We start from the raw sequence: 11,892 nt of genomic DNA, 5'->3' as shown, positions 1-11,892 counted from the left end.
ATCATAATACATGGGCTGATTTGACGTTCGTAAACAAAGCATGGAATTCTGGGAAATACAATTTAGGGGACATTGTGTGCATAAAACAGCTTCACTAAAGCGCACGATATAGTCTCATTAAAATATCAAACTCATCAAAATGTCACTTTTTTGGACAATTCTGTGCATGCGTGTTTAGGCATAATTCCGTAGCTTGGAAATAGTCACGTGACTAAACTGCCGCACGCGCCATATATATAGCTGTAGGAACATGAATCGGTTCACCAAAAAGAGTCGGATGAGAGTTCGGATCTCCCGAAATGCCGTTTTCATTGCCAAGGCTTTGACTCAAAATTCACTTCAAGAACTTTATTGTCATAAGTTCACTCGCAACAATGAAATCAATAAAATGTAAATAATAATAATAATATGGAGATATTTTACATAATACCTTGCAGATCTACTGCTGAAATACTCTGTATACTCTACCTTCTTATTAACAAAACAACGTGATTACATTTACATTGTGCTTCTAAAACTATTTATTAATATTTATATGATATTATATTTATAAATAAATAATTATGAACATGTGCACTAATCAGCACACGCGTCCCTAATAGAATAGAATTATGCATGGTGTGTGATTCATCCAAAGAGTCGATTCCTTCACAAACGACACACTGGTGTTGGCTGGGTGAAACCATGGTTTCCTTTTCCATCCCATACCTGGAAGGCTGCTATCCCGACATCAGTTCTTCTCAAAGTCGTCATGTATGTAAACAAAGAGGGTTAAATGATTTTTTCCCCTAGTAAACAGGTTTTAAAATGAGTTTAGCTTTAACCCCACAGATGAAGCCTCCTGATGAGAAAAAGCTTTGATTTGGGCAGAAGACCTTGGTTGGGTGAGTGAGTTTGAGCACAGAAGAGAGATTACAAAAATAAATAAATAAATGAATTAAAATAAATAATTAAATGCTAATCAATGTTTCTTTTAATGTTAAGTTTTGTGAGAAGGTTTGTTTATTAAATAAATTACAATCATTCTGCTCCTATATTTTTTTATTTTCACAATAATAATTGGAATTGTCATGTTATGACATGAATGTGACAAACTTAATTTGCCTGAATTGGTTTTCCCAGGTTGGGTTGTATTTATTCCTATATAATGACATTGCAACAAAATGGCCGGACTTTTAATGTGAAACTGAGGAGTGTATCCTACTACTGCCCAATACAGGGCTTTGGACGTTCAGGGATTTTCTGTCCAGCCTGGGGCTTCCCAATAATGGTCTTGCGCTTTTTATATTACATATATAACACTGATTGCCTAGAATATTGCTTTTACTTTAAGTATGCTAAGTGTACAATTATTTGCTATTTTTATATTTACAAATATACGTTTTGTGTTTTAATTCGATACAGTCGAACTGTGGCTATATTCGTATGTGACCACTAGATGTCGCTGTGGTACACTGCTTCAAATGATACAACGCTTCTTATTATAAATATTAAATTATCACGCAAGAAAGTCTTGGGAAGTATTTTTTCTATTATTATTTAATAATTATACAAATCATCTTTCGCTATAACTCTGCCCAATATAGCCTCATAAAAGCTGTTTTAGCTTGTTGTCATTATGCTTCAGAACGAGAGTTGGGAATCACTGCTCTTATGACTTACTAATAATTATTAGTAATTATTATTAATGAAACCTTCGTTTTGATTTCTAAAACAAATAAGATAGATGTATTCAAAATAAATCAGAAATCATGGTAATTATTTAACCATTTAAATTAAAACAATGCAAACGGAGACTAATTGTCATGTTGAGTCATTTTAAATATGACCACCAGGGGGCCCTGCAGGCTAGTTGTCTAGCAGGACGCCCCGCTGTCCAACTGCGCTGATGTTGCTGAGCTCATATCTCCTGACAGGCTACAGGGTTGCCACAACCATCGATTCCGTGCGGGGTTCAATGCATTACACAACCTCTCATCCCACCCTATACAATTAATCCACAGACCCTGCAGTTATGAGTTTCTATTTAAGAAATATATTATTTACATGCTAATGAATGAATAAATCGTGAGACGTGTACACTAAAGATAGATAGTTATTTTACAGCAGAATAACTTTAACATAAAAATTAAATACATATGTAAAAATAAACACACTGGATATTAAATAAAGATATGTTAAAAAGTAAATGTAAAATGTAAAAAGACTAAAAAATAAATAAAAGATGCAATAAAACAGAGGTTCAGAAATAACAATGAATAATATATTATACATGATATGTATATGTGTTGTTGGTTGTGGTTGTGTTTATCTACTACACAGAGATCCTGAAAGTTACAGAAAATTTAGCTAAAGGAGTCTGTTAGTAAATGACTTCTGCTGTCTTTATTTGTCACATATACATTACTGCACAGTGAAATTCTTTCTTTCTTTCATCCTGGGATGTTGTGGTCAGAGTGCAGGGTCAGCCATGATGCAGCATCCCTGGAGCAGGGTTGGTTGGGGCCTTGCTCAAGGGCCCAACGGTGGCAGCTTGGGGTGCTGGGGCTTAAACCTTAATCTTTTGGTCAACAACCACTTAACCACTTGAGCTACCACTTTCCCCCCCCCCAAAAAAAGATTGCTTAAAGTTATTGAGGGCAAATGTGGAAAAACTAGTGTTGAAATCCTTGCACTACTAAAAAAAAAACAAAAAAACAACCACTGCTCTGATTTTCAAAACCTGTAACTCCCTCTGCTTCATCTCATGACTAACCCAGCTTCTGGATTCACTAAATCTGATTGGTCTAAATGTGTTGGTTAATTTTTTTTTAAAGAAAAAGCAATCACAGTAGCTCTGGCCATAATATTATCAAACAAATCATTTACAGCGACTTCAAATAATAGAAACTCAACAATAAACAGTACATTGTTGTGTAACAAAGATGTTCTGGTGAAGCTTTCTCTAAAAACGGATTTTAAAAAAAAGTATGAAGTTCATTAATCAATAAAACTTTTTGGATCACTGCTGTGAAATAAGAGAATTTTTTAATAGTCAGGCTGCATTACATTTTCCTGTCGTTGATTATTTTCCTAGAGCAGCATGAAAAGTGTTTTATTCCTCACTTATATACCTTGGTATTTAAAAACTATTTAGAGAAAATAGCCTACAGTCATGATACTGGATGTTACACGTCGCAGGGTTTGTCTAGCATCATTTTGAATCTATTCATTTATTGATTGATTTATAATGGAATGATTCAACGTCCCAGATCTGGCAACCCTTACCGGCCGCCCCACTCAGTCTTTCAGCTCTAACCCAGTCAGTTCGACGCAACTTTTAGCACAGCTATTGTATTTATTGTTTTATTTATTGTTTTAAATATTTCTTTTATTTTAGTGTCAGTTTTAGGAATCGTGTAGGAATGGATAACATCGCCTCTTCGTTTTGCTTATGCCGGTTTTGAGTGTTTTTTTCCCCCTTTTGACACATTAAGCAGAGGGCGTCCTGGGAACACACACAACACTGAGCCGGAGAATCACTCAGCCTCTCGGTTTATTCTCAGCCTGAGAGCTAGCATTGCTGCTAACGCCGTGCCTGCCTTTTCAACACTACAGTGAGGTGAGTTTACAGCCTGGACTGCATTCTAACACTTTATATCCCGGCGCTGATAAGAAAATGTTACGACTAGTGTAAAAAAATATATATAAGAAAAGAAAACACCAGCTGCTGTATCTTTTATTGAGAGAAAGAGCCTTTTATGTACCTAGCTTGCTAGCGATCTAGCAAGTATACTTGAGATAATTGACAGTATGTTTGTGTGTGAATTAAATGACAGGTATTTTGTAGAGTGATGAAAACTGGACGAAATGATGATTAAAGAGTGTTTAAAAGTGCTGATTAGAGAACCGGACAGTTACCGGTGCGGCTAATGTTAGGGAGCTGGACATGAGGGTCTCTGAGGTGGAGCAGACTGAATTGCGTGTTTTGAACTGACCTCTAAAATCCACAGCAGTGTGAAACATGATGCGACTTTTATTACATTTCTGTCACGACCCAAGTCTCAATCCTACAATTAACTCACATTATGGCTTTCCACAGTACTGACAGTGAAGTTATAACCGAGTCATTAAGTGATCCGCTTTAGGGAGCCGATTCCTGAGATGATGTGCTGCTTGAGCTAACACTCACTTTCTCTAAAGAATCAGGATTAAACATTTCAACAAGAAACAAACACCTGCTGTGAAACATCCTCTCCTGAAAGCTTGGGCTAGTACCGAGTAGTCAATAGATATGTTTACACTCGTCAATTTTCAGTGATGCAGATATTCATTTACATATGCATTATATACGTTCTAAACAAAATTATTGCCCATGCGCAGAGCGCCTGTCGCCGCGTTCACGCTGCTGCGCGTGCGCACAAAGTATTCTTTGAATCCGATTGAGAAAATAGTCGGATTCAAGAGTTTACGCTACTCTTTTTTTCCTGCTTATTTTATTACACCATCTTCACCACACCCTTTAAATTTGCTTGGAACTTTCATTCAAATCGATTAAGGTGTCTACATGAAGGCTTTTCAATCCAATTGAGCTACCAATCCGATTACTAACAGATTATATGGTTGCAAGTAAACGTACTTGATTGTAGCTGGGGAGTGATGAGACCGATGTATGGACTAATCAGCAGATTAAGTTCAAGTCTCTATTGAGCATGCATTAACACGATCATTGCACCCTGTGGCATCAGTGGTTCTCAAAGTTGGGTTCAAGCTGGAACAGCTGGAAATCACAACCAATCTTTATTATTGAGTTCCTCAGGGTGTGTTCACACATACAGTGACCTATCTCAGCAATTCGCCAGTTGCTTCACAAAGAAAATTCCAGTTCATGTTTCTACTCCTGGTTGCCGTAGTGACAACATTTAGCAATGAGTGGCACATACACTATATTGCCAAAAGTTTTGGGACACCCCTCTAAATCATTGAATTCAGGTGTGGTTTTTCAGGGGTTGGGCTTGGCCCCTTAATTCCAGTGAAATGAACTCTTAATGCTTTAGCTTCATACCAAGACATTTTGGACAATTTCATGCTCCCAACTTTGTGGGAACAGTTTGGGGATGGCCCCTTCCATTGAGCTGAACAATTATTATTCTTAAGCATCTCTTAAGTCCTCATTTACAAACATCATTTTTTTACCATTAAAATACTAATCAGCAGTTTTAAGTGATCGACTGAAATTTACAGGGAAGTACGCTCATTGCCCCACTGAGCTTCCACAGAGTTATAATTTTAGCCTTTGCTAATAAATGAGAAGCACAACAAGAATGAGGACTGGTCCACTGGCTCAGACTGATGCTTCCCTCGACTTTTTGGATTATTAAGTAAGCATGCTTCAAGGCAGTTTTCCACTTGAAAACGTCATACTCTGTATGTGCCTACTGCTGGTAGCCTTTTAGTGTCTAAAGAATATTAAATGTCACCATATAAGATATTCTTCTTATCAGTATTTTCTATCACAGTAATGAAGACAGTAAAAGTCTTAAGCTTAGTACAATGGCATTCCTTCTTTTTACTGAACAGAACAGCTCTGAGTAGACGTTATTAATACGACCACTCGATTTTGAGTTATTGAGAATTCAGCCTCCACTTTAAGGTACCCTGATAATAAGAAGTGGAATTTCACACCTTTACTAAGAAGACATTGTGTCCTCTTTCCTACACATGACAATTTTTTAAACTGTGTTGCGTAACAAAATTGGCAGATATGCAGCATATTGAACATCCTACTTTGTCATTTCCCATAAGCCTATATTAATGGTAGAAGACTAAAACTCATATATCAGGTCGTCCGTGCCTGCCAAGTGAATGACTAGCTCTGTCCTGTGTGTTAAAGCAGGGTGCAGCTCTGCAGCACAACCCCAGGGCAAATTTGACGTGATTAGATTTAGTCAGAGCAAAGTGTTCAGCTTTCAGAGCACAGTGTGTTTTCTGCTTTAATTTAGCCAGTTCCTGTATATATGCTAATCACTCATGTGAATTTACTTCCCAGCTTTATTTTTAAGCTTTTAAAGCTTAATTATTATAACAGGAGGTTAGCAATTTATTGAGCACATACACATAATAACGGTGAAATTGTGGGTTTGGAAAAGGAGGCATTGAGTAAAATGCATTGTGAAGCTGTGAGCTTCTGATAAAAGAAATACATGTATGAACAGGAGTCTATTCAACGAACGATGCTAAAGGTGAAACCTGTGTAAGAGTCACATGGAAATACTGAATCATGACTGGCCCTTCCTTAAACTCCTTTAGGTCATAATTTGCTAGTTTAACAATACACAATTTTTTAATTTTTATTATTATTTTCAATAGTTTTGAGTGATACGCTTTTATTTCAATCAAATGACTGATTAAAGTAATGATTCAATAACACTGAGCTTGATATATAAATAATACAAAGCCCTGATGTGGCTTTTGTACACTATATTGGCAAAAGTTTTGGGACACCCCTCCAAATCATTGTATTCAGGGCTTGGACTCGGCCCCTTAGTTCCAGTGAAAGGAACTCTTAATGCTTCAGCATAACAAAACATTTTGGACAATTTCATGCTCCCAACTTTGTGGGAATAATTTGGGGATGGCCTCTTCCTGTTTCAACATGACTGCACACCAGTGCACAAAGCAAGGTCCATAAAGACATGGATAAGTGAGTTTGGCAATATTGTGTAGCTAATACTTGTATAGTATAGGCTCATACACTTATTCTCTATCACTTTTTTGCCTTTATGTCTTTGTGTAACATGGGTATTTCTGAAATGAGGTCTGCTCTTGTTTTTTATTAATTTAAGAAAGATGAATTTGACTGAACCAAATTGAAAAAAAAAAAGATTAAATCTCATATATTAAGGGATATTTCTTAATAAGTCTCTGCTACTGAGAATGGCTAGAGATCAAAAGAGATGAAGCTCCTGATCCACTTGTAAATGCAGGAGAAAACTACTTGAATTGAAGTTCCAGCTTCATGATTCTTCTTTTAAACTCCTACCAGTAAAGACATACACAGATAATTCTGTATACCTATCCTCCACGCACGTGAATCAAAGAGAGCTTTGGCTGGGTGTGTGTTGTGTTCATGTCACACAATACGTCTTGGCCCATATCTGCGGGAGGCTCACAGCGGTTGCTTGACTTTGCATTAATTTCTGCATTCACATAATTGCAAAATCCTGGAGGGACTTGTTTATGTATGCTCACAGGTTCACTGTGGTTCATCACACTTTTCTCAACACACACACAAACACACACGCACATGCTGAGCATCATAAAAGATGGCAAAGAAGGCAAAATTTTGCCATAGTGGTGACTTTAATTTTTAATGCAAATCATTTTCAATAATCCGTTTCTTACTATTCTGTTAGATATAGCTGAATTGATTATTTAACAGCTGACAATAATATATATTACACACACACACACACACACACATATATATATATATATATATATATATATATATATATATATATGACACCCCTTTAAATCATTGAATTCAGGTTTTGTTTTTCAGGGGTTGGGCTTGGCCCCTTAGTTCCAGTGAAATTTCATGCTCCCAACTTTGTGGGAACAGTTTGGGGAACAGTTTCCTGTTCCAACATGACTGCCCACCAGTGCACAAAACAAGGTCCATAAAGACATGAATGAGAGAGTTTGGTGTGGAGGAACTTGACTGGCCTGCACAGAGTACTGACCTCAACCTGATAGAACACCATTGGGATGAATTAGAGATGGAGACCGCAAGCCAGACAAAAACTGGGACGTCTGCCTTTACATGCACGTGAATGTAATATGGAGTTGGCCTGCCCTTTGCAGCTGTAACAGCTTCAACTCTTCTGGAAAGACTTTCCACAAGGTTTAGGAGTGTGTTTATGGGAATTTTTGACCATTCCTCTAGAAGTGCATTTGTGAGGTCAGGCACTGATGTTGGAAGGGAAGACCTGGCTTGCTGTCTCCTCTCTAATTCATCCCAAAGATGTTCTATCCCTGTGAAGTTCCTAAATATATATATATTTTACGTCTATATATATATATATATATATAATATTATTTATAGACGTAAAATATATATATATATTTAGGAATATATATATATATATATATATTACGTCATCTCCCCTTGTGTGACTCGCCCAAAACTAAAGTGACTTCTGTTTTTGGTGACTAGTCATGAGCTTTGTGTCTGAGCATGACCAAAAAACTACATCTAGGTAAAATTATTACAGATTTATAAGCACCGATGTGTAGAAAAGGCGGCTACTTCTGCTTGTGTTTTAGTTGAAATGATGAAAGGAATAAGACTCTGGCCTGGTAAAAAGGGAATTCACTAATTATTGTTTTGTTACAGTTGTTTCTTACACACAGATACTTGTACATTTGTCTGATAAAATCTCAACAACATTATAAACAGAAAAATGGGACTATTGATCCGATTTTGTTGAGCCTCACTACCACAGGCCTGAATGATTTAATCAGCCTCTCAACAAAGTATGTTAGAAGGTAGTTTTGTCCTGTTTTATTATACCAGGTGTGGTGATGCATGTTGCCTTGCTATGCTTCACTGATCTGTCAAGTTTTTTAACTAGATGGAAGAGGGAAGTTCTAGCGTTAGTGCTGTGATGAGTTTGTTTTTTTGTTGTTGTTTTTTTATGTCACTTCTCTCAATGCATTACTGATCAGCCTGAAACTAGATTTGTAGCCAAGTTAATCATATATATTACAAATATTTTATATTTCCTGTTAATGCTTATATAATGGCAAATCCTTTCTTTCTTTCTTTCTTTCTTTCTTTCTTTTTTATATCATATTGCCAGTTGCTTTTAAGCAGCATCTTCAATTTCGGATTTGGAGTGATGGCCTGTTAAGAACGTAATCCCCCAAAAACCGCAACAAGCAACCACTGAATTTATAAACAACTTCACGAGATAGCCTAAAGTAATCGCAGGAATTATCCAAAGCCCCTTGACTTACATCACTGATAGGACGCTCACTCATGAATATGTTTTTCACACAAGAAAGTGAAGACGTACTGAACAGGCTCAGTACAGAGGGTTTATCCACAGTACATGTTTTGTGCATTCAATATGCAGCTTGAAGTAGCTTGAGAAGTTTTACTCATTATAGCATGAGTAAAAGACGTACAAGCACAAACATGGGAAATATTTGACTGTTATTAAATGCTCAAGAAAAATTATGGAGTACTGAGTTGTTATTTAGACCATTGTTATAACAAAGAAATTTGTGGGATTGGACTAGAGAAGCTAGCCTTCACTCCTCACTCACATCAGTAAACCTTTGGCACCTTTGACCCTTCTCTCTTATTGTCTTAACCACTGCAGACCCTGAACACCCAACAAACAACACCCTACTGTTTTGGAGATGCTCTGATTCACTCGTCTAACCATCACAATGTGGCTCCTGTCAAAGAGCTTTACGCTTGCCCATTTTTCCAGCGTCCAATGCATCCACTTTGAAAACTGACTGTTCTGTTTATTTGCTGTCGAATACATCCATCAGTGTTATTCACTTCACCTGTCAGTGGTTATGATGTTATGGCTGATCAGTATGTGTGTGTGTGTGTGTGTGTGTGTATATATATATATATATAATGTGCAGCTCATAAGTGAACAGAAGAAACAAACTGTTGTGTCTAAAGGGTTTTACTCTGACTATCAGAGATGACCTTCATATTTTTATGATCCAGGAGCTAATCTAAGAGTCATTCTGTTCAAGGGAGACTAATAAAAAGGTAAAATATTTAGAATCACTAACTTTATGGGATACAGAAGACAAATCAAGTTTCGGTGTAACATCATGACTAATTCCAGCAGCAGTGTTCTGTAGCGTCTAATTTTGTATCATGACTAATTCCAGCAGCAGTGTTCTGTAGCGTCTAATTTTGTAATCAATGAATAAAACATAAGGAACAGAGACAGCGATCACCTTCATGATTTTAACTCTAAGGTGGTACAGACTTTATATAGAAAATAACCCGAAAACACGGTTTGTGTACTTTGTTCCAGATGATTCATACTTTTGGGAATGCTTTTGCTCTTTAGTTGTAATGGTCTCTAGCAGCATTCAGATAAGAAGCAGACAAATACTGAGCCACTTAATCAATATGAAAAGTAAAGTACACTCAGCAGGGGTCAAAGAGCAAGCCAGCTAACCAAGTAAACCCTGACACACACTAACATCGCCCACCAAACAAAAAGAAATCACCGTGTAGAAATGTTTTCTGTGAGTACAGGGCTAATGTCACATTTATAATATGTCCATTATTATAAAGTGTATAAATATGTATTACAAACCATTTTAAAACTGAAGAGAGTACTGGTCTGGTGGTAGAAGACCATGTGTTTAGAAAAAGTTTCTTTGGTTTTTTACAGAGACACACCCACCTTTACATACTAAATCTTAATTATTTTTACCACGCTTTTATTTGTAAATGTTTAAGAGATTCAATCAGCATTCTCCCTCATTCTCTTATTTCTAAACAAAATTAGCAGCAACGTAAAAAGTCACAAGCAAGATCATTATTTCATAGTTGTGTTATGAAAGATGCTGATTCAGTGATTACTGTCAAGCATTGACGACCGATTGAACCACTATGTCGTTAAGCTTAATATGGACATGGGACTAACAACAGAGCTCCATATGTGGCTTGTAAAGCTCAATGAGCTCATATTATTCTTCACGAGGTGATCTATGTGGGTGTGAGCTGTTTGATTAAGCTCAGGAATTGGCAGCATTTGAAAAGTAGCGCTGACTTGCTAGCACAGAACCCGTCTCCACGTGAAATAAGCCACAGAATCCTACATCTGTCCCCATATTATGAAAAACTCAAAAACAACACATGTAAGGAAATCACACGTGGTTCATGTTTTGCGTCACTGATCAGATGATCCGTGTCAGTCTGATAAAAGCAATGTTGTCTAAACGCCAAGCACGTATTTAGGCCAAGAATTGACAGATTTCACTCTCCGATTGATTCCTACGCTAGCGACCTTCTGTGAGCCAGCTTCAGGAAGCTAAAGCTGTTATTAATTTGTGTTTGTTACAATATTGTGGATGTGAGGTAATGAGGGATGGCCCGTCAGCACATTGTTAGCTTTGACTCAGTGGTGAGTTACACTGCTTTTTTACGTTAAGCAATGAATAATAGGTTTGTGCAATAATTCAATTTAAAGAATTTAATAATAAAACATTTTTATTTTGATATATTTTTTGATTAACTTTAAAAATGATGATTTAGCATTTAAACAACTAATGACAGCAAAATGTACATGAGAATAAGAGAAAATGAGAAATGAAAATCAGAGAAAAGAAGAGTCAGCATTGTGCTGTGAGCTGCGTGTTATGTTTGGTCAGAAAAATCTTTGATGGAATATCTGATGTCTATTTATTTTTTACATTTAAGATGCATGACTTTTAGGATATTTTACTGAAAGTCCCTTGTTCAATTCACACTACAGTACTTCAGTAGGAACGAGGTCACATGTTTCCTGAGCTGTCTGGTTTTAGCTCAGACGGAGACACCTGACATTCTGCTGTAAGATCTACAGTTCATTGTTCTCTAAGTGTTTAAAGCCACCAAGGCCCCGAGGCAGCAAAGCAAGCTCATACAACTGTGTTCCCTCCTCTGGTCTTCATAAGAAAGACAGGGTGTGGATGTTGGAGACAAGCAACATCGAGCTCATTATCAAACCTTTTTGTGGAATAATATTTACTCATTTTCATAAAGGGTGCCAATAATTGTGAAGGACACTGGAACACTCTGGAGTATACTGAATTGTTTCATGTCCCTTGTTAAATACTTCAGATACTTCAGTAAATGTTGGAAAGTTGGAGCATATTATAGAG

General features: G+C 36.8%; 1 protein-coding gene across 3 annotated transcripts in view; it reads left to right on the top strand.

Moving 5' to 3' along the window:
* Positions 1-3,268: 3,268 nt before the first annotated feature.
* The window catches only part of tmem63ba (transmembrane protein 63Ba), a 32,011-nt gene continuing 23,387 nt past the window's right edge, over positions 3,269-11,892 (top strand). For 2 of the 3 annotated variants that reach the window (XM_058385689.1, XM_058385688.1), the window contains exon 1: positions 3,270-3,601. The gene's annotated coding sequence lies outside the window, so the exon portion shown is untranslated. Of the gene's footprint in view, positions 3,602-11,892 lie in introns of all 3 variants that reach the window. The other variant, XM_058385690.1, reaches the window with a different exon arrangement.

Source organism: Hemibagrus wyckioides, linkage group LG03, assembly GCF_019097595.1.
Source record: "Hemibagrus wyckioides isolate EC202008001 linkage group LG03, SWU_Hwy_1.0, whole genome shotgun sequence".
Lineage (NCBI taxonomy): Eukaryota > Metazoa > Chordata > Actinopteri > Siluriformes > Bagridae > Hemibagrus > Hemibagrus wyckioides.
The sequence above is the reverse complement of the archived record's forward strand: the minus strand, read 5'-3'. Positions and strand labels throughout refer to the sequence as shown.